Source organism: Panthera pardus, unplaced genomic scaffold, assembly GCF_024362965.1.
Source record: "Panthera pardus isolate Hobbes unplaced genomic scaffold, ASM2436296v1 HiC_scaffold_299, whole genome shotgun sequence".
In the NCBI taxonomy this organism is placed as follows: domain Eukaryota; kingdom Metazoa; phylum Chordata; class Mammalia; order Carnivora; family Felidae; genus Panthera; species Panthera pardus.
In genome coordinates, this window is record NW_026526875.1 from 1 (window position 1) to 22,480 (window position 22,480).

The 22,480-nt window shown below is 37.3% G+C and overlaps 1 pseudogene; it reads left to right on the forward strand.

The window, feature by feature from the left end:
• The first annotated feature begins 1,581 nt into the window (after positions 1-1,581).
• The window catches only part of LOC128774144 (ankyrin repeat domain-containing protein 26-like), a 44,018-nt pseudogene continuing 23,119 nt past the window's right edge, over positions 1,582-22,480 (forward strand).

Below are 22,480 nucleotides of genomic sequence, written 5' to 3' on the forward strand. Positions count from 1 at the left end.
ATTCATGTGATTTTGTGCAAGAAGTTGGTTTATTCTGAATTGGTTCCACAATGGGGTATTCTCATACAATTGAATATGCAGATTTAAAAATATATATGTATGTTTGCAAGTGTGTATATATATATTTATATATATATTTATATATATATTTATATATATATGGCTATATAATTTCTGACATGTATGTATATGTATATTTATTATATGTATATTATATGTATAATAGACATATTGTATGTATATGTATATGCATAATATACAAATTAAATGTATAATTTCTTATATATGTATATATAAGTATATGTGTATAAGTTCTATATGTATATATTTGTATACACACACACACACCCTTATCATAAATGTATGCAAACACTGAGGCCATTCTGAATAAAACTAATCCTTCCTTGATGCTTTTAAATATGCAGTGCCTTTGATAATATCACAAATAGCTATGATTTTGTTAAGGACTTTAAAGTATCTGGTTCTATTAACTTAATATTATTTCGGTTCTGGGGAAAGGGGAAGATTTTGTTCATTTACAATTGGAAAATAAACTAGTAATCCATAACAGATTATTCCTTTTGGACTAGAGAGCTCTAAATTACAAAAACCATGCTTCCTGTACCAACAGTGCCATTGACACAGATTGTATGCTCAATAAGTATGTGTTGAATGTGGGAATAAACAGTGGAATGGATGAATGAACGAATGCCTGTTGAGGAACTTCTCTAGAAGAAGCAAATCTTTAGTTTATTGAAAGTATATTTCCCATCTTGCCAAGTATAAAGTCTCTTAAAAATATGTAAGATTCAGAAATTGTTATATATCACTATAGCTAGAAATCGAATCATAATATAGATTCATTTGCTGTCATATTAGTTAGAAACACTGGAGTATTACTTTAACCACATAGTATAAAACACATGCTTTGAAGGCACATTCCTGGGTTTGAATTCAGGGTCTGTTTTTGGCCAGCGACGAGGGCTTCTTGGGCAAGTCCCTTCGACTTTCTGTGCCTCATTTTCTTCCTGTGTAAAATACCTAATATAATAACCTACTTCATAGGATTGTTGTGGGGCTTCAATTACCTTGAAGACATGTAAAGTGCTCATAGTAATGCCTAGAGAGTAGCTGCATAGTGACTCTTCAACACGTTAATATCATGATTGTTAAAAAGGGGTTCTTTCATATAGGGAGTTAACTTGCACTTTCCAAGTAGGTTTTAGTGCCAGTAAAAGCTTATTTTTAGTAAAATGACAACACAAACAATGGTATCATTCCTATCAAATAATGCTAGTAGCATTAGGATTTTCCTTTGCTTTTTTTAGTTTTTACCTAACGTTAGTACTTTGTTGTGCTTGCTTCAGCAGCACATATATTAGAACTGGATACACCTAATCCTTTGTTAATATTAGCAGTAGTATGTTTTCGATATGGTTTAATGTTACTCTGTTGTTTAATCCCCTTTGTAGAAAATTAGTTTCAAATGCAGAGATTTTATATCAGAAGCAATAGGTTTAGATAGGCTTTGTATTTTAAGTATTTAATATTTGCCTGAAAAGAATTGTTGGGTTTTTTCAGACCTGCAAAGAAAATTTCTAAGAAAAAGAACAAGGTAAGCAAAAGAGACAATGTAATTTTATTTTATTTATTATTTATTTTATTTTTATTTTATTATATCATTTTGATACATATTTGTTAGGAATATTGTTCAGTGGCAAAAAATTATGAAAGATGTAGTGAAAAAATAGAAAATCTTCCTTTGTTGTAGAGACATTTGCTGTGAAAAAGTTACTTAGAAATACTAGCTATGGATAACAGTGTCTTTTTGATAAAAATCCGTTCTTTTAAAAAGTCTCTGTGGTTTCGCTTTTAAATGTTCATTCACTTATTTTTAAAATGTATTTTGAGAGAGAGCACGCACAAGTGGGGGAGGGGCCGAGGGAGAGGGGGAGAGAGAATCCCCAGCAAGCTCCATGCTGTCCTTGTGGAGGTCAACGTGGGACTCAAACTCAGGAACTCTGAGGTCATAACCTGAGCCAAAATGGAGTCGGATGCTCAACGGACTGAGCCACTCAGATGCCCCTGTTTTTGCTTTTATAAAAAGATGGCTATTTATCACTTCTCTACACCTAGTATATTTTATAAATATTTGGGGGACATTTTGAAATGGTATTATTCATTGGTAGGTCAAAAAGCAAATTACTTCTATGGATGACCTTGTCGGCTTCATTCAGTCATCTGAAACAGCTTCAGAGCATTGTGAGTTGTCTTACTCTAAGAATTTCATGTTGCTGATTGAACAACTTGGCATGGATTGTAAAGGTAGGAAGCCTTTTTACGTACATTGCTGTAGTAATATGTGCACACCTTGCCTACTACTGCACCATAGAGCACTGCTGTATTATAGAGCTGCTCATCTCAGAAATATGTTTTATATTAAAATAAAAGGAGAACTATTGTATCCTCTCAGCCAGAGAGTCGTCATTTCTACTGTACCTTTCTTAGTGGGAATGGCACATCTAATGTGTTTAACTCTGCTTCTCTTCTGTGCCTTCACCCAGGTCAGGTCATTATTTTTCTCCTAGATGACTGAAATAACCTCAGGAATGTTTTCCCTGCCATTCTACCTCCCAGGACCTTGGTCTACACTGCAACCATAATTAGTATATGTTTTAAAAAATGTGTCTTTCATCATGGTACCCCCTTGCTTAAAGCATAGCTATTACTTCTCATTGCTATTAGGTTAAAGGCCACAGTCCTCTGGCTTCATCTTGTATGGTTTTACATCCTTCTTTCCGTCTGTGTCTTATCCAATGTTTTAGACGTTCTTCCTGTGAAAGAGCTTTTTGTTTCCAACAGCTTTAGTTAGGTAAACTGCACATATATGAAGTGTGTCATTTGATAGTTTTGACATATGTTTACACGTATGAAACGATAACCATAATCCAGACAGTTAACGTATTCATCACCCTTAAAAATCTCATGTCCCTTTAGAGTCCCTTACTATGAAGCTGCCAAATTGTTTTCTAAAGGAGTAGTATGGTTTTCCATTCCCACCAGCAGTCTGTGTCAGCACCAATTCCTACATACATATTCATGAACACTTAGTATTGTCAGCTTTTTAAATCCTAGCCATTCGGATGGATATTTAGTATATATCTCATTATGGTTTCAATATACATTTCCCTAATAACGGATGATGGTGAGCATATTTTCCTGTGCTTGTTTGCCATCTGTGTATCTTCTTTGAATTGTCCAAATCTTTGGTTTTTTAAAAAATTTGTTTGTTTGTGTTCTTAATTGTTGAGTTTTCAGAATTCTTTGTATAATCTAGACACAGTTCCTTCTTATTTTGTTTTCTTTTTTTTTTTGTGGTTGTTGTTGTTGTTTCCACTGAGGCATTTTATTTGCACATATATATTACATCCCTAGAAAAAGAATCCCAGGATTTCCCCTTCTGTGTGTTTTCATCTTGCTTCTTCATTGTCCATGACTGTAGCTGAGGTGGTCAGTATAATGAAACCAAACTGAGCAGATTATTCTGCCATTTTTCTAGATCTTTGCATTGTCCATCAATTCTGGGGCCAGTCACTCCATGCTTGCTTAACCTGCCTGTGATTTCACAACAATTTTCCCAACTCTGTGATCATCAATGATTTTAAATTCACCAGTGTAACCAGTGTAACCATCATCACAGTTAGAAAAAGGACAATGTCTTTGGAGCATGGCCTAGTAAGAACCTGGAGTTTGCTTCACTTTTCAGTATTATGCTTTGGGGAGCATCTGCCATGACATTCACATGCATCATGATGGTGGCACAGAAAGATGGTGGAAAGAGCTAGATACAGTTCCTTTCTCACCTCCCTTTTTTTTGCAAGGTTTTTCTTCTCCCACTCTGTGACTTTTCCTTGTCTCAACAGTGTTTTTGAAGAGCAGTTTTTCTTTTTGGTGAAGTCCAGTTTACATATGCATTTGTTCTTGTATGATTGTTGCTTTTGGTTTTCGTATCTAAGAAATATTTGCATAGCACAAGGTCACAAAGCTTTTATCTCATGCTTTCTTTTAGAAGTTTTATAGTTTTAGGTCTTACATTTAGATCTATGACCCATTTTATATTCTTTTTTATTTGTGATACAGAGTATGGACACAAGTTCATTCTTTTGCATATGGATATCTAGTTGTTCAAGCACCATTTATTGAAAAGGCTGTGTTTTCTCCACTTTATGCCATTGTTCCTTTGTCATAATCAGTTGGCCACATGTGTGAGGGTTTAAGTATTGGTTCTATTCTGTCTCATTGATCTCTTTGTCCATCTTTGTCCAAATATTATGCTGTTTTAATCACTGCCAGTTTATAAGGATTTTTGAAATCAGGTAGTGTTTGTCGTCTTGCTCTGTTCTTTTCAGTGTTCTTCCGCTACTCTGGATCCTTTGCATTTCCACGTGAATTTTAGATTCAGTTTGTCTGTTTCTTCAAACAAACAAACAAACAAAAACCAACTCTGGTGGTCTTCTGGAATTTAAGTTTAGATTATGTTGAATCTACACATTTATTTGGGGATAATTGACTTCTTGACAATATTGAATCTTTTAACCCCTGAACAGAGTATATATCTCTCCCTTGATATAGGCCTTTTAAAATTTTCTCAGTAATATTTTGTAGTGTTTAATATATAGGTCTTTCTGTCTTTTATGATATTAACTGTGATTGTTTTTTTTATTTTCAGTGCAGTTGTAAATAATATATCTTAAATTTAATTTTTTTTAATGTTTACTCTTGAGAGAGAGACAGAGCATGACTTGGGGAGGGGCGGAGAGAGAGGTAGACAGAATCTGAAGCAGGCTCCAGGCTCCAAGCTGTCAGTACAGAGCCCAACGTGGGGCTTGAACTCACCAACGGTGAGATCATGACCTGAGCCCAACTGAGCCACCCAGATGCCCCGAAATTTTAATTATTGATTCTTTATAGCTAATATATAGAAATACAGTTGATTTTTGTGTAAAGATTCTGTATCCTCCAACCTTGATAAATTTATATGTATAGATATATTTAATATTAGAGAGAGTACATGAGCAGGGGAGAGGGGCAGAGAGAGAGAGAAAGAGAGAGAGAGAGAGAGAGAGAGAGAGAGAGAATCTTAAGAACTCTCCATGCTCAGTGCGAGCCTGACATGGGGCTCCATCCCATGAGGCTGGGATCATAGCCTGAGCTGAAACCAAGAGACAGACATTCAACCGACTGAGAGATCCATGTGCCATGGTAAATTCTTGTATTAATTCTAGTAGCATTTTTCTTAATTCTGTCAAATTTTCTATATAAGCAAAGGTCATAAAAATTCATTTTTAACTACTATTTTACTAACAATGGTAAATACTGTAGACTTGTAGCCAATACATTCTCTGTCACAACTAATCAGCTTTGCCATTGTACTATAAGAGCAGCCAATAGATACTGCATAAATTAATGGACATGGCTGTATTTTGATAAAATTTAATTTACCAAAACAAGTAACGTGGCCCACAGGTTGGAGTTTGCCAACTTCTATTTTTTGACCATGTCGTTGCTAATAGAGACAGTTTCACTTCATTTTCTATCTGGATGTCCTTTGTTGCTTTATCTTGTTTGCCCTGATTAGAACTGCTAGTATAGTGCTGAACAAAAGAAGTCATTCAGTGAATGTCATTCCTGTCTTCTTCCTGATCTTATAGGAAATGCATTCAGTTTTTCACCATTATATACAACGTTAGCTGTAGAGTTATCATGACTTGTTTCGTTTTGTTTTGTTTTAAATCATTTTGAAGTTCCCTTGTATTCCACGATTGCCAAAAGTTTTTATCTGGAATGGATGTTGAATTTTGACAAGGAACTTATCTACGGAGATGATCATATAATTTTCTTTTTTAAAATTTGTTATTATGGTGAATAACACTAATTCGTTTTTGAAACTTAAACCAACTCTGCATTTCTGGGATAAACCCCATTTGTTAACAACAAATTATCTCTTAGTGTATTGTTAGATTCCCCTCCCCACATACACACATGGCTGTAGTTTAATTAATTAATTAATTAATTAAATACAATTTATTATCAAGTTAGCTAACATACAGTGTATTCATTGTGCTCTTGGCTTTGGGAATATATTCCCACGATTCATTACTTACATACCACACCCAGTGCTCATCCCAACAAGTGCCCTCCTCAATGCCCATCACCTATTCTCCCCTTTCCTCCACCCCTCCATGAACCTTCAGTTTGTTCCCTGTATTTAAGAGTTTCTTATTATTTAACTCCCTATCTGTTTGAAACTATTTCCCCCTTCTATTCCTCCATGTTCTTCTGTTATGTTTCTCAAAATCCACATTTGAGTGAAAATATATATGTTTTTCTCTGACTGATTTCACCTCACATACTACCCTCCAGTTCCATCCATGTCGTTGCAAATGGCACGATTTCATTCTGTCTCATTGCCAAGTAATATCTATTGTATATATAAACCACATCTTTACCCATTCATCAGTTGATGGACATTTGGGTTCTTTCCATAATTTGGTGATTCTTGATAGTATAAACGTTGGGGCACATGTGCCCCTATGAATCAGCACTCCTGTATCCCTTGGATATACGCCTAGTAGTGCAATTGCTGGGTTGTAGGGTAATTCTATTTTTAATTTTTTGAGGAACCTCCGCACTGTTTTCTGGAGCAGCGGCACCAACCATGCATTCCCACTGACAGTGCAAGAGAGTTCGCATTTCTGCACATCCTGACCAATGTCTGTTCCCTGAATTGTTAATTTTATCTACTCTGACCGGTGGGAGGTGGTATCCCAATGTGGTTTTGATTTGTATTTCCCTGATGATGAGCGACGTTGAACATCCTTTCATGTGCCTGTTGGCCATCTGGATGTCTTCTTTGGAAAAGTGTCTATTCATGTCTTCTGCCCATTTCTTCCCTGGATTATTTGTTTTTAGGGTGTTGAGTTTGGCCAATTCTTTCTAGAGTACGGGTACTAATCCTTTATCTAATATGTCATGTGCAGATATCTTCTCCCATTCCGTTGGTGCCTTTTAATTTTGTGGATTGTTTCCTTTGAAGTGCAGAAGCTTTCTACCTTGATGAGGTCCCAAGAGTCCAGTTTTGCTTTTATGTCCTTTGCCTTCGGAGGTGTGTTGAGTAGAAGTTGCTGTAGCCAAGGCCAAAGAGGTTGTGGCCTGTGTTCTCCTCCAGGGTTTTGATGGTTTCCTCTCTCACATTGAGACCTTTCATCCATTTTGAGTTTCTGCACGGTGTAAGAAACGTCCTGTTTCATTCTTCCGCATGTTGCTGTCCAGCCCTCCCAGCACCATTTGCTAAAGAGCCTTTTTCCCATTGGATACTCTTACCTGCTTTGCCAAGGTTTAGTTGGCCATACATTTGTGGGTCCATTTCTGGATTCTCTATTCCATTCGCCTTTGCGTCTCTTTTTGTGCCGACAGTATACTGCCTTGATGATTGCAGCTTTGTAGTAGAGGCTAACGTCTGGGATTGTGATGCCTCCAGCTTTGGTTTTCTTTTTCAACATTACTTTGGCTATCTGGGATTTTTGTGGTTCCATACAAATTGTAGGATTGTTTGTTCTAGCTCTGAGAATACTGGTGCAACCTTGATTGGGATTGCACTGAATGTGTAGATTGCTTTGGGTCGTTATCGACATTTTCACAATATTTCTTCTTCCAGTCCATGAGCATGGAATATTTTTCCATTTCTTTGTGTCTTCTTTAATTTCTTTGATATGTTTTCTATAGTTTTCAAGATACAAATCTCTTATAGCTTTGGTCAGGTTGATTCCTAGGTATTTTATGGTTCTTGGTGTAATTGTAAATGAGCTCGGTTTCTTGATTTCTCTTTCTGTGGCTTCATTATTGGTATATAGAAGTGCAATCAATTTCTGTGTGTTGATTTTGTATCCTGTGACTTCGCTGAATTCATTTATCAGTTGGAGCAGCTTTTTGGTGGAGTCTTTCGGGTTTTCCATGTAGAGTATCATGCCATCTGCGAAAAGTGTAAGTTTAACTTCTTCTTTGCCAATTTGGATGTGTTTTATTTCATTTTGTTGTGTGATTGCTGAGGCTAGGCCTTCCAACACTATGTTCAATAACACTGGTGAGAATGGACGTCCCTTTCGTGTTCCTTATCTTCGGCGGGCAGGGTAGGGGGGAAGTTCTCTGTTTCTCCCCATTGAGGATATTCACAGCAGGCTCCTCATATATGGCTTTTATGATGTTAAGGTATGTTCCTTGTATCCCAACTTTCTTGAGGGTTTCTTATTAACAAAGGATGCTGTATTTTGTCAAATGTTTTTTTTCTGTAATTATTGACAGGATCATATGAGTGATCGTATCCTTTCTTCTATTAAGGTGATGTATCATTTTGATTGATTTGCGAATATTGAACCAGCCCTGTAGCCCAGGAATGAATCCCACTTGATCATGGTGAAGAATTCTTTCATATACTACCGAATTGGATTTGCTAGTATCTTGTTAAGAATTTTGGCATCCATGTTCATCAGGAATATTGGCCTGTGATTCTCCTTTTTAGTGGGGTCTCTGTGTTTGGAATCAAGGTAATGCTAGCTTCATAGAAAGAGTCCGGAAGCTTTTCTTCCATTTGTTCAACAGCTGGAAAAGAATCGGTATTAACTCTGCTTTAAATGTCTGGTAGAATTCCTGGGGGAAGACTTCTGGCCCAGGAATCATATTTCTTGGGAGATTTTTGATAACTGATTGAATTTCTTCTCTGGTTATGGGTATGTTCAAATTTTCTATTTCTTCACATTTGAGTTTGTGTAATGTGTAGTTGTCTAGGTATGTGTCCATTTCTTCCAGGTTGTCCAGTTTGTTGGCATATACATTTTCGTAGTATTCTCTAATAAATGTATTTCTGTGGTGTTGATTGTGACCTCTCCTTTTTCATTCATGATTTTATCTATTTGGATTCTCTTTTCTTTTTGAGAAAGCTGGCTAGGGGGTTATCAAGTTTATTTACTCTTTAAAAAAAACAACTCTTTCTTAGATTCATTGATTTGTTCTATTTTTTTGTTTGTTTTTTGGGGTTTTTCTTTTGGAATCTATAGTGTTTATTTCTGCTCTAATCTTTCTTATTTCTTCTAGTGGCTGTAGGGTTTCTTTGCTGTTCTTCTAGTTTCTTTAGGTGTGAGGTTCGATTTTGTATTTCAGATTGTTCTTATTTCTTGAGAAAGGCCTGGATGGCAATGTGTTTTCCTTTTAGGGCTGCCTTTGCTGCATCCCGAAGGGGTTGGACTGTCATGTTTTCATTTTCATTTGCCTGCATATATTTTTTCTCATTTTTCCTTTCATCATCTGGTTGGCCCATTCTTTCTCCAGTATGATGTTCTTTAACCTCCTTGCATTTAGAGGCTTCCCAAACTTTTTCTTTTGTTTGATTTCAATTTTCATAGTGTTGTGAATGAAAATACGCATGGTGTGATCTCCGTTCTTTTATATTTATGGAGGGCTGTTTTGTGACCCACTGTATGATCTGTTTTGGAGAATGTAGACTAGAGAAGAACGTAGACTAGAGAAGAATGTGTATTCTGCTGCTGCTGGATGAAATATCTGAATAGATCTGTCAAATCCATCTGGTCCAGCGATTCCTTCAGGGCCTTTGTTTCTTTACCGATTTTGTGCCTAGGTGATCTGTCCGTTGTTGTTAGGGAGTATTAAAGTCACCTGCAATTTCCATATGATTATAAATAAGATTGCTTATGTTTGTGATTAATCAAGGTATATATTTGGGGGCTCTCAAGTTGGGAGCACCAACATTTACAATTGTTAGCTCTTCTTGATGGATATATCCCTTAATTATGATATAATGCCCTTCGCCATTTCTTGTTAGAGACTTTATGTTAAAATCTCATTTGTCTGATCTAAGTATGGCTACCCCAGCTTTCTTTTGACTTCCAGTAGCATAATACATGCTACTATATCCCCTAACCTTCAATCTAATGGTGTCCTCATGTCTCAAATAAGTTTCTTGTAGACAGCATATAGATGGATTTTGTTTTTTAATCCATTCTGATACCCTATGTGTTTGATAAGGGCATTTAGTCCATTCACATTCAGAGTGATTATTTAAAAATATGGATTTCATGTCATTGTGTTGTCTGGAGCTTTCATGCTTGTGGTGATGTTTCTGGTCCTTTGTAGCCTTGACAACATTCCACTCACAGAGTCTCCTTAGGATCTCCTGCAGGGCTGGTTTAGGGGTCATGAGCTCTTGTAGTTTTTGTTTTTCTGGGAAAGCCTATCTCTCCCTCTATTCTGAATGACATCCTTGCTGGAGAAAGGATTCTTAGCTGCATATTTTCCTATTCATCACATGGCCTTTTTCCTACCATCACCTCCTGGCCTGCCAAGTTTCAGCTGGCTGGTCTGCTACTACCCATATGTGTCTACCTTTGTAGGTTAAGGCCCGTTTGTCCCTTGCTGCTTTCAGAATTCTCTTTTCTCTTTGTAACTTGCCAGCTTCACTATGATATGCTGTGGAGAAGACCTATTGTTGAATCTGAAGAGAGTTGTCTGTGCCTTTTGGATTTGGATGTCTGCTTCCTTCTCCAGATTAGGGAGGTTCTCACCTATAATTTGTTCAAGTAAACCTTCTGCCCTTTTTCTATCTCTCTCTTACGCTGGAAGTCTTATGATCCGGATATTATTACATTTCATCGAATCACTTAGTTTTCTAATACTCCCCTCATGGTCTAATATTTTCTTATCACCCTTTTTCTTGGCTTCGTCATGTTCCATAATTTCATCTTCTATGTCACTTATTCTCCCCTCTGTTTCCTCCATCTTTGCTGTTGCTGCATCTAGTTTATTTTGCATCTTATTTACAGTATTTCTTAATTGCTGTGACAATTTCTTAGTTCCTTGATCCCTGCAGCAAAAGATTCTCTGCTGTCTTCTATGCTTTTTTGTAAGCTCAGCTTTTAATCTTACAAAAATTATTCTAAATTCTTGAACCGATATTGTTTATATCGTTTTGAGCAATTCTCTAGCTCTCATTTCTTCCTGGAGTTTCTTTTGAGAATTCTTACATTTCATCAGTGTTCGGTACTTTATGTGTTTTCCTAGTTGTCATGTGTCCTGCACCTGTGAGCACTTTCCAGGGCCTGGCCCTTCAACAGGTATCTTTGGAGTGTGTTTCATGCTCTCTGTTGTGACTCTGGTTGCTTTATTTCCCTACTCATATTGGTGGGTTGGTCATTCCAGCAGGTGTGCTTAGATTTTAAACAGTTGGGGGGGTTGATGGAGTTTTATGAGTTTTTCTATCTTAGCTAATGTGAATAGATACTGTCCCTTGTGCTGTGGGAGCAGCAGGCAGTGTTTCCTCTACTCTTTTCAGATTTTTTTCCCTTGATGACTTCCTTCCATGTATGCACTGGTTGTTATTCTGCCGAATAGCCAAAGGGGACCCTGTGCAGATGCCCAGGGTTCTTTCTGTGTCCTGCTTTCTCGTCTCCTGGATGCTGACCTGTCGTCTCTATCTGCCTTGACTTCACCCGACTCTCAGTTTTGCTTCCTCGAATCAAGGAGTCTGATGAAATCTACTTAAATAATTTATGTCTCCTGTGTCGTAGCCTGAAATCTCTCTCAAGGCAGTGAGCTTGGGCATACATGTTAGGCAAACGTGTTTGGTTTTCAGGGATCATGTTTCTTCATTGAAGTTCTGCGTCTTGAAAATCATGTTAAAATTGTATTTTGTCTGTTTTGTTTTGGCTTGCTTCAGGTAGGAAGATCAATTAGTACGTGTTACACCATCTTGGCCAGGAGCAGATTACAGTGGAACTTCGGCACATGCTCTAGACTGTCGAGAGTGCTTGTCTTCCTCCTTTGCTTAATTGCCTCCTGCTCCTCCTTCATTCCTCAGTATAGTTATCTCTTCGTCAGGGACATCTATCTTCCTTGGGCCCAATCTAGATCAAGTTATGATCACAGAACTCTGTCTTCTAATAGGAACTATCTGAATTTAGAATTACCGTTTGAGTTGTCTTTCTCCTTCACTAGACTTTAAGCTAATCGAGAGCCAGGGGTCTTCTCTATTGTATCTGTAGAGCTGAGTGTAACATCTTCCATTGAAGTTATATATTTATTCAATGTGTGAATGAGTGAATTGAAGATGCACAGGCCTGTATATACAAAAAGTACTCATTTATTTTATTTCTGTTTCTTCTCTGATGCAGATTATGCTGGCTTCTTGAAAATCCAAGATATACGTGTTTCTTATTAGAAATTAAGGAAACTTAACAAAAAATCACTGTAAACTTCTTATGGGAAAAATGACAAAAAAGGAAAAAATGGTTAGTGCACTACAAAACGAGCTACGAGAAGCCAAAGACATGATATCACGGTTAGAGCATCAAAAAGTGGAATGGGAACGTGAATTCTGCTCTTGGCTTGAAGGAAATGTTTCAACTGTTTCCTTTTATACTACAGATGTGTAGGGAAAATTTTGTAATTGCTGACTTACCTTATGGGATTTTCCTGGAAAGAATACTTGTTTAGTGCTGTGAGGTGTGCGATTCTTGGAAATAACACAGCAAGTTCTTAATAGAATATACTTATAATTTAATGTGTATTCCAAATCACAATTTTAACGGCCATATAAAAGTCCACCATAGTCCAAGAAACATCATTATTGAAGAGATTGAATTCTGCTTGTTTTTCATCTTTCATTATTTTAATTAATGCTGTCAGGAATGTCTTTTATATAAAACTGTTTCTACATGCCTGGTTACTTACTTGGAATCAATTCTTCAATATAATATAATCTGGTTAAAGTATAAAAATTTAAAAAAAAGACTTTGATCCATATTTTTTAAATTGTTCTCAGGAAAGTTTATATTACTTTGTGTATCTACCAACAGATTATAAAATGGTCAATTTTCTCAAGACAGTAAAATTCCCCTAAATCGATCCGTTTGCTTCTTAACATGCAGGGGTTAAAAGGTAAAGTGGGGGTGCCTGCGTGGCTCAGTTGGTTAAGCATCTGGCTTCGGCTCAGGTGATGATCTCGTGAGTTTGAGCCTTGCTTTGGGTGGGCTCGAGCCCGGCTTTAGGTGAGCACGAGCGCCACTTCGGGTGAGCTCCTCTTCTCTCACTGTCTCTCCCTCTCTGTCTGCCCTTCGTGGGATTCTGTCTCTCTTGCTCTCTCTCTGACGTCGCTCACTTGTGTCATCTCTCTCTCAACAAAAAATTTAAACAATGTAAACTGGGGGCGCCTGGGTGGCTCAGTCAAGCGTCCGACTTTGGTTCAGGTCATGATCTCAGGGTTCGTGAGTTTGAGCCCCACATCGAGCTGTGTGTTGTCAGTGCAGAGCCCACTTCGGATTTTCTGCCTCCCTCTCTCTCTCTCTCCCCCTTTGTTTGCATGGGCTCTCCCTTTCTCTCTCAAAAATGAATAAACATTAAAAAAAGTAATACGGAAAGTGATTACTGATAAGTTTTTTCAACATCTCTGTCATAACATTTAATTCAAGAGTGTATGCTGAAAGGTCATATTACTCTATTGTTTACTTAATCAATACGTATCCTGTGTTGTTCTAAAAGGGACGTTTAAGTGATTCGTAAAGTAGGTAATCACCCTCAACAAGGTAAGTTGCAAGTGTTGTGGAAGAAGAAACAAAAATTATAGGCAACAGATATTAGACTCGTCAGCATAGTCTTGGATGACAGTGCACGTGTATGTTGTGTAAACAACATCCACAAATGCTCTCTTACACTGCACATCATTTTTGGAGGTACCTGTAAGGTTTCGTCAAGTGGAAATTTTATTTCCAGGAAATTGATAAACTTGCTTATAAACAGCAACTTCTCCTTTTAATGAGAAACTGAATTATCTGTCCTATGGAGGAATAATTATACCTGTGGGAAAGGGGATAATTTTCAACTCTAACTTTCCTGAATAATTTCAAACTTCCTTTCCTACAACATCTACCAGGTTATTACTGACTAAAACTAACTAAATTGCATAATGCTTTCTCCTGGCTTTTTTCAACTGTATATATGGTTTGGAAGAGATTAAAATGACAAATTAAAAACATGAGCCTTACAAGGAAAACAATTGGAGAACATAGTAATTTTTCATTTGAATAATAAGCCAACATTTGTGGAACCAGATCATAAAATGAACTTTTTTTGAAATTTTAAAAGAAGCACATGTAGGGGTGCCTGGGTGGCTCAGTAGGTTGAGCATCCGACTTCAGCTCAGGTCACGATCTCGGGGTCCGTGAGTTCGAGCCCACCGTCGGGCTCTGGGCTGATGGCTCAGAGCCTGGAGCCTGCTTCCGATTCTGTGTCTCCCTCTCACTCTGTGCCTCCCCCGTTCATGCTTTCTCTCTATCTATGTCTTAAAAAGTAAATAAATGTTAAAAAAAAGGAATTAAAAAAAATAAAAGAAGCGCATGTAATTGCAGATAGACCTTAAAACAAGAAAAAGAAGAAGAAAGAAGAAATCCTGATATGTTATATGAAAATATTAGGGAAAAGTTAAGGAGCAACAAAGACTATTATAAGAAAGAAGTTGAAAGAAAACAAGTTCAACTCGCTCTTAGAACGCTAAACATGGAATTGAAGGCCACAAAAAATCACGTAAATAAGATTTTGATAAAAACTGTATTTCCATCAATATTACATAGTGCAATACATATATATTTTATAATATCCCTTTGACTCAATATATATTATTTAGGTTTAAAATAAATTTAAACATGGGATCATGTTCTTTTGAACATTTTTTTAAAGTTTTCCTCTTCAATTTTTGAACTTTTTTTTTAACGGTATGAGACCAGAATCATAATGAAATGTGTCTCCAGGTTGTAGAAGAGCGCAATGACACTCAGTGGCAACTTTCTCCAGATCAGAAGGCCAGAGTCTTACAAGATGGAAGTCTAAACAATCACCTTTACAAGCAAAAGGAGGTAGAAATGGCTCAGAAGAAAACTAATTCTAAGGTATCTTCTTTAGTTATTTGGAAGTACATGTGTGTATGTATTTGTATACATTCTATGTTTTAGTTATTACTTTTACTCCGTGTGTGTGTATAAATATATATATGTATATATGAAACTGAACTCTGTTCATGGAAACTATAGAGGATTTTAAAAGCACATATATTTTGCGGAGGGGCATGGGGACGGTGGCATTTTTGCTTCACTGGATAAAATAATATTCTTGATTAAATGCATTTGTCTGCAACAACTAGTGACATTCATAATGTCCTCATCCAAAGGAGAGGCTTTTATTACTTTCTGTAGGAATTGAGCTTTCCCTAATCACAAAACTATTTCTACTAGCAACATGTGTTTTGGTTTTGAACAGTTACTTCACTGCCTTGATATATTACTAGGTTAGTTGAACACTTCGCTAATGGACAGGAGGACGAGTGTAGCCAGTTCCCTGATCATATTTTCGGTATCAAGTCTCCTACTTTTGAGAAAAGTAACAGTTTTGCTTCAAGTAGCATCCTATTTCATTACAAGGAACTTTTGATAACAATGTCATGCTGTGGTATATACTTAATGATAATATATTGATAGGAATTTTATTCCTAATAAAATATTTGAGTGTATTTCCCTCTTTTCTATTTGTTACTGTTATCACATGAAGAGGAAATACAAGTTATTGCAGCAGTAAATAATCTCATGATTTTCTAAGAGATGTATAAATTTCACCTTATTTCCTATGAGTATTTTGAAATACAAGACTTCTTTCGCACTTGTGTATTTACACTAGAGAAGTGGCAGTGGTTGGTGCAAGAGCACTAGTTGTGGAGTGAGAAGACCTGGGCAGAGTCCTGCAGCTCACCATTTTAATCTCTCCATTCTAGAATTGTTATAACCAAATGAGTTCATTGATGTATGTTGAAGTGTTTCTATTATAGTACAGTGCCTAGATTTGTCAGTTATCAATAGATATAATTCTTATAACTGACTATGGAAATGGTAGCAAAGTAGATATCTATGAAATATTCTCAGGAAAGAAGAATTTTAGGATATTTAATCTGTCCGAGTATATGCAGAGCTAAGGATTTTACTGTGGGGTAGCTTGTTCGATATCTACTGTAAACTAAATTTTTAAGTGTAGTCAGATTTATTAATCTTTTATTTCAGGCCTTCGGGTTTGTTGTAAATCAGAGAAAGGCTTTTCCAATTCTGAGATTCTGAACACTTTTCTCACCAATTCTTTTTTACTTTCATGCCTTCATTATGTTAAGTTAAAGTTCTGAACTTTTGGGAACTTATGCTTGTATAAAATGTGAGATTTGGAGCCAACTGTATTTTTTTCCAGTTGGATATTCACTTACTGTAATCTTCCTTCCTTCCTTCCTTCCTTCCTTCCTTCTTTCCTTCCTTTCTTTTTATGTTTCTTTATTCATTAGAGAGAGAGAATACAAGCAGGGGAGGGGCAGGGAGAGGGAGAGCGAGAATTCTGAGCAGGCTCCTGACTGTCAGCACAGAGCCTGATGTGGGGCTTGAACACACAGAATGTCAGATCATTCCCTGAGCCAAAATCAAGAGTCAGACACTTAACCAATTGAACCACCCTGGCACCCCCTGCAACCTTTTCATTGTTGAAACATAGATGATACTTTCATTTCAAAGAAAATCATGATACTGCCATTTTATTGAGTGCTATCTGAAAATGTGCTTGGTTTTACTTAGCTTTCTGATAATCATGAGAAAACACAAGGTCTGTTGCATAAAAACCACATGTTGCAGGATGAAATTGTCATGTTAAGACTGGAAAGAGACACCATAAAAAATCAGAACTAGGCAGGGAGAAAACATCTTTTGTGTCTTTGAATTCAGTGAACAAAATTGTGTATGTGTTACAAAAAGACGGTGAATTGATGTATGTGTTGATATTTCTCAAAGTACGTATGTGAGAGTTGTCTATTAACATAATTTAATAATAAGATGGTTTAGAAAATCTGTGACAGAAATGTCTTATTAGGTAGTTGTGAGACAACTTCAACAAGAACTGGCTGATACTCTGAAGAAACAGTCTATGTCAGAGGCTTCCCCAGAAGTTACATCATAAATTCTTCTAGAAGATGAAACACGGGATCTCAAGAAGAAATTAGGTCAAATCAGAAGTCTGGTATGTAGTGAATGTAACCTGTCAACAGCTAACTTATAGCTCGTTAAATGATATAAAGTGTTTTAGGATACCAATTTCCATGGACCGCTTTCTTTGGTATTTTCATTATAATTAATTTATTATGATTTTAGTATCTTTACATTGCAATTATTTCGTAAACTTCTGCCTCTTCTTCTCCTATTGGTGTTATACATTGTTTTCTTATAATACTTACTCTTAGGAAAGTTGAGGCTTTTGTATCCTTCCTCACAGAAATTGAGAGACTTTTTTCGTTCTTTCTTTAAAATTTTTGTGACAGTTTATTTATTTTGAGAGAGAAAGAGTGAGGGAGAGTGTGTGCGTGCATGTTAACAGGGGAGGGGCAGAGAGAGGAGAGAGAGAGAATGCCAAGCAGGCTCCATGCTGTCAGTGTAGAGCCAATGTGAAGTTCAGTCTCATGAACAGTGAGATCATGACCTGAGCTGAAAGCAAGAATTGGACACTTAACTGAAGTAGCCACCCGGGTGCCCAAGGGACTTTTGCCCCTACTAAACAATCTTTTTAATGATATCTCTATTACCATGATGAGGCGAGCTGGATCAAATCAGAAGATAATGTTTAATGGAATGTTTCAGATAATTGTCTTAGTTCTCATCTTCCCTTTTGGGAAGAATGCGTATTGATTTCAGGATGACTTGTACAGAAATATCACTTAACAATCCACTTGAACTTCGGCATTTCCTTCATTTTCTTTGCCTTTAAGACATATTGTCAAAGCACGGAAATATTCAGATCATGTGTAGTATGGACGCCCAAAAGGCGAGAATTAAGAACAGTCTCTGTATCCTGCCATTGGGTTTTTTTTAAAGGTTTTTTGAGGTACAATACACATACCATGAAAGTCACCCATTCGCCATGCACAGTTCACTGTCTCTGTGTACACTCGTGCAACCATCACTGCCATCAAGTAGAATGTTTTCCTCACCCTGAAAGGAAACCCTTCCCCGTTGCCCCCCCGCCTCAGGCAACCACCAGTCTACTACTTAGTCTCTCAATGGCGTTGCCTCTTGTGAATATTTCATATAAATGGAGTCACACAATGTGTGGTCCCTTGGGACTAGCTAGCTTCACTTAATGTGTTCTGGGTTCTTCTGTGTTGGTTACAGCTTATATCAGTGCTTCATTTATTTTTATTGTCAAACAGTACTCCCTTGTGGGCTAAAGCCCTTGTTCATTCATCAGTTGATGGACATTTAGGTTGTGTCCACTTCTTTCCTATTAATACTGCTGCTTATGAACAATCACGTAGTCCTTGTGTGGACCTCCGTTTTTAATGTCTCTGCCATCAGATTTTATGCTCTGAGTTATTTGGGTTGATTTCACCATCTCTCAGCCATTCGTCATGCTGTCCTTACTGTCTTTTTAGTTTCTGTTCCTCTTGAGTAAACCTATGTTATTCAGACTTGGCTCACAGTCTCCTTTCCAGTGAACTTTCTCTGACGGTTCTAACTCCCATTAGCTTTAACTCTCTTGACACTTGTCATCTAGCCTGTGAAGAAAAATTCAGTCCTTTATTTGTCATTATTAATTTTTTTTCATGACAGGTAATTTCGTCTTCCTAAGTATAAATTTAAGGGATAGTAATAATTGATACGTGTGGTACTTATCCTTGTATAAATTGAAAATATTTTAACTTAACAGCTTTTCTGATAAAATTAAGTGCTTTATACCGTATCAATAAATTCTTCTTGGAAACATTGGTATAACAAAGCTTTCACTCTAAATATATGCTAAGAAATGAAATACTAAATTGAGGGTTACCTGGCTGGCTCCAGTCCTATCAGAGTCTGCCTTTGGCTCAGGTCATGATCTCCATGTTCTTGAGATGGAGCCCTGCATCGGGCTTTCTGCTGTCAACAGAGCCTGCTTTGGATCTGTTGTGTTCCTCACGTTCTGCGCCACTCAGACTCGTGCTCTGTATCAAAAATTAAACGTTAAAAAAATGTGTGTATATCTCTATACACACACACTTATATAAGTAAAACAATTAATGAAAGCACTTAATCAAATAGAGGAGAAATGTTCAAGTGTTTAGTTCTTGTTTCCCTCTCACTATGAAAAAGCACGCTAAATTTGTCTTCTTTACACAGCCAGAACTGGGATTTAAAAAAAGAAATTTTTTTAACGTTTATTTACTTTAGAGACAGAGAGAGACAGAGCATGAACAGGGGAGGGTCAGAGAGAGGGAGACACACAATCTGAAACAGGCTCCAGGCTCTGAGCTGTCAGTACAGAGGCCCGACGCAGGGCTCAAACTCACGGACCGCGAGATCATGACCTGAGCCGAAGTTGGCCGCTTTTAACCGAGTCACCCAGGCGCCCCCAAACTGGGATTTACAGATTTATAGCACTTTACCAACTGCAAATATCTGGGGACAGCTTTTCTGATATGCTTTTACCACAAAGCCTTAATCTCTTCATCAGAGTACATGCTAAAGCAGCCTAACGTAAACAGTATGGACATGAAACGATTGAGGAACTTTAGTTTCACAAGACTCGATTATTTCCATGTCAGTGGCTTTCCCTTGCCTCTGATGGTCATGTAAAGGATCTACTACTCAGTAAAGGAGGTGCTATTTGTACCGTAGTCTGTGAACATTGTCCACTGCGTGGTAAAGAGAGGAAGTATGTTAAAATGATTATAAGTGGGAAAAAGTACTGTTGGCTAGTGGCATTGGCAAAGTTTTTGAAGTACTGAGGAGATTCTGGGCCTCATGCTCCCCATTTGCTACCACTTGCGGTGGAATGAAGAATAACTTCAGTATAATTTGTATAGGGGAAAACTTGTATTGACAGGCCACCTGCCTAAACTATCACATTGTACTGGAATGCTAACTATAGCAACAGTAACCATGCTACATGCAGACACTTAGAGCTGACTATGTTCCACATACCCTTCTAACTTTTTGATTCCTTATTTCCTAATTTAATCTTCCCAACCTCCCAGTGGGGTAGATACTATTATTTATTTAGAGATCACTTTTTTAAGGTCCTTTGTTTTGAGAAAGAGAGAGAGAGAGACAGAGAGATTGTGGGGAAGGGCATGTAGGGAGAGAGAGAAAAAGGGGGAGAGAGAGAGAGAGAGGGAGAGAGACGGAGAGAGAGAGAGCGAATCCCAAGCAGGCTCCTCGCTGTCCATGCAGAGCTCGATGTGGGGCTCAATCACATGACCCTGAGATCATGTCCTGAGCCGAAATCAAGAGCCAGACGCTGACCCGACTGAGCCACTCAGGTACCCCAGTAGGTGCTGTTATTACCTTCATTTTACAGATGCAGAGACTGAGACACGGAAGTTTTAGGTAGTGTGCTCAAGGTCTTACAGCTCATAACCAGCAGAACTGGGAATTCAGACCAGGCATTCTGGCCCCTACTAGGATATTGCTTCTAAAAATTTCATCATTTTGTTGTCACTGAAAACAGCTTGTTCAGTTTTGTAATCATGAGAATAGCAACGGCATTCACCTATGTGAATATGTAAAATCATAGTTGATGTGGTGCTTGGAATATGAAACTAGAAATGTTTACCATAAGGTAAATTCCTATATTTCCCCATTTGACCAATAGATACATTTGAAGGTTTATCTGATCATATATAATTTAAAAACATTAACAATTTTATGTTTTTGTAGGAGAGTAAGGCTGGTAAACTATCCTGTAAGAGTGTTGAAACATTTCGTCTTTGTAGGCCATAGTCTCTGTTGCAGAAGCTGAACTCTTGTTATGGCCTCAAAGTAGCCGTCAGTCAGCATGTAGAGGAGAGAGAGGCTGGCTCCAAAAAGATTTTACTTACATCGGCGCTTGGGCGGTATAGTTGCTTGAGGTCCTGACTCTTAATTTCCACTCAGGTCATGATCCCAAATCCCACATCATGAGACCGGTCATGAGGCCGAGGCCCACATCAGGCTTTGCCCTGAGCTTGCAGCCTGCTTACCATTTTCTCTGTCTCTCCCTCTGTCTCTCTTCCCCACTTCTGCATATTCTCTCACTGTCTGTCTCTCTCTCAGGTCAAAAAAAATTAACAGGCGATGGTGTTTTACTATATTTTCAGTGGTTAAAATGATTTTTTTCTTTATTTTAGTTGCAGGAAGAACAGGAACGACATGCAGAGGCCGTAAGATATACTGAGGAGATGAAAGATCATGTGCAAAAGTATAATTTAAGCCTCACAGAAAATGACTTTTTTATTTATAAAGAAGATAAACAGTGTAGTATGGGAAATGTATTATTTATGCCAGTATATCATTGTTAAGCTGGATACAAAGTCCAGCTTTGGGCTATTTTGAAATGCAAAATTGTGGCATATTATGTCTCACTTTTGCACCTTATCCACAAAAAAAATGAAAGGGAACATTCCCAAATCTTCCTCTTAATAAAATTTAAAGAATTTCTGTAAGACCTTCATTTGTTCAGAAACTATATGATGTTGTTTTAAATTTATGTGCGAGAATAATTATCTTAAGATCTGCCTTTTAGGCTACAGGTTAAAAATGCCACGGAAGAAGCAACCAGCAAACATCAAGCGGCCCAAATTCAAGATCTTGAGAGCAACGTGATAAAGACAAGTTTAGTAAGTCGGGTTCTTAATGTCTGTCCTACTGAAAAGGAATCCTTATTTCACTAGTAGTAGTACATAAGTATGTTTTGGATCCTATGGAAAATCTCACTGCTCCAAAGGTTTGGTTGATATTATTCCTACTTGCTACAATGTTGTAATTCTTCAATATAGATGAAGTTGATTGAACTCATAAAGTAATGGTGTTTATAGTGAGATTTTCATAAAAACATTGTGAGAGTCTAAAAAAAGCAACATTTTATCTATATCCCAGTGAACGTTTTGTTTTGTCCACGTTTTGGCTACTGTTAATAATGCTGCTGTGAACGTTGGCATACAGATGTGTGAGTCCCTGCTAATATTTTTCAACGTGTTTCAAACTTCCGCATACTTTGAGTGACCATGTCATCTTGAATTCTGTCTTTCTCTTGTAGTCTCAACCCTTCAGTGAGAGTTTGAGAACGGGTTATTTTCATGATGAATTGTAATTTGTAATTACAAGTTTGCAATATACTGTCTTCGTCAAGAATGACTAGCAGGTCTTTATGCAAACGTCCTTCTCAAAGGAATGGACTTTTCTCTTTGTTGGATTTTGTAAATGACAAGAAATGCCAGTGAAAAAGTAGAAATGTCTGCTCTGTCAGGGCCTTACCTAGTAACATAGTGCTCCTACCATTGCAAGTTCAGAAACCCATTTTCTTTTTCCACTCACTTGAGTTCATCAGCCTTTCA